The sequence below is a fragment of the Chrysochloris asiatica genome, unplaced genomic scaffold (genome assembly GCF_000296735.1).
Source record: "Chrysochloris asiatica unplaced genomic scaffold, ChrAsi1.0 scaffold00227, whole genome shotgun sequence".
In the NCBI taxonomy this organism is placed as follows: domain Eukaryota; kingdom Metazoa; phylum Chordata; class Mammalia; order Afrosoricida; family Chrysochloridae; genus Chrysochloris; species Chrysochloris asiatica.
In genome coordinates, this window is record NW_006408745.1 from 569526 (window position 1) to 571253 (window position 1728).

Sequence of the window (1728 nt, forward strand, 5' to 3'; positions counted from 1 at the left end):
AGAAAGCCTCATCTTTCTCCCACGGAGCAGCTGGTAGTTTCGAACCGCTGACCTTAAGGTTCGCAGCCCGATTCGTAACCACTACGCTACCAGAATAAGACATAATATATTGCTGATGTCAGATAGATATATTGGCTGAAAGCATAGAATAACAGAAAGGTGCCTACCAAAACACTTAGCTGTGCACATGTGGAACTACACAAAGATGAAGAGGCAGACATCTAAACAGAACAGGTGAATCCTATGCTATTTAAAACCAATAAATACGTTTGTCAACATAGTGGTTATGAATCAGGCTGCGAACCTTGAGGTCAGCAGTTCGAAACTACCAGCTGCTCTGCGGGAGAGAAATGAGCTTTCTGCTCCCATAAAGATTTACAGCCTCAGAAACCCTGTACAGGGTCGTTATGGGTTGGAACCAACTTGACGGCAGTTAACAACAACAACAACTCAATCTCCGTGTTGAGCAAATAACCTGAGAATCTTAAGTATATGAAGAAAAATGTGACATCAATATTGGAGGAAGACTCATTAATAACCTGCAACATGAAGAAGTTCCAATTATTAATGGATGTTTGCAGCTGCTTCTCCTCATTTTGAGTTATACCTCATCAGTAAATGAAGGTCCTTAAGGCTTTACTCCATTCATATTGTCAGAGACAACTTTACTTTGAGGAGGCAGCTCTTCCACAGTCCTATTTTGAGTACCTTCACCTAAGGGTCTTATCTTCTGACACGCCATCTGACAATATTCTGGTGATATTCACCATGTGTCAATATTCTATATCCTGGTGCTATTTCACACTGCTGTTCATAAAGTTTTCAGTGGCTAAACATTCAGTAGTAGTCTGTTTCTCCTTCTTCCAATTTTGGCTCAGTCTAGAAGCTTAACTAAAGCCTGTTCACCATGGATGGCCCTTAGGCATTCAATATACCAGAAGCATACCTTCCAGCATCACAGAAACACAAAAGCCACCGCAGTGCAACAAACTGTCCAAAGTCATGGTATTTTTAATAGACTTATATGCAATAAGGAAGACCACAAAATTGATGCATCTGAGTTATGGTGGTGGTGAATAATTTTAAAGGTACCCTGGACTGTCAGAAGAATAAACAAATCTGTGTTAGAAGTACAAGAATGTTCCTTAGAAGCCGAGATGGCCAGACTTCATCTCTCGGGCTTCGAACATATTTTATCAGGAGGGAACCTTCCCTGGAGAAGGACATCATGCTTGGTAAAGTGGAGGGTCAGTGAAACAGATGATGACCTCAAACAAGATAGAGTGACACAATACCAGTAACAGTGTGTTCAAGCAGAGCAGCAATTGTGAAGCTGGTGCAAGATAGGGTATTTTTTCGTTCTGTTGTATATAGAGTCACTACGGGTCAGAATCGATTCGACAGCACAAAACAACATTTATTACATGCAGATGACACAGCCTTGCCTTATAAAAGTGAAGAGAACTCGAAGCACTTAAAATCAAAACAACAGCCTTCAAATGGGTTATGTCTCAACATAAAGAAATAAAATTTCATCACAACTGAATCAATAAGCAACATTGTAATAAATGGAGACAAGATTGAAGCTGTAAAGGATTTCATTTTATTTGTATCCACATAAATGCTTAAGGAAGCAGCAGTCAAGAAAACAAACAAGTTCCAGTAGGGGAAATTCACATAGGCAAAAGACCTAGAATGTTAAAAAGCTGAGATGTCACTTTGAGGATT

At 39.8% G+C, this 1728-nt stretch overlaps 1 pseudogene; it reads right to left on the reverse strand.

Moving 5' to 3' along the window:
• The window catches only part of LOC102832821, a 37607-nt pseudogene extending 36603 nt beyond the window's left edge, over positions 1–1004 (reverse strand).
• Positions 1005–1728: the final 724 nt, after the last annotated feature.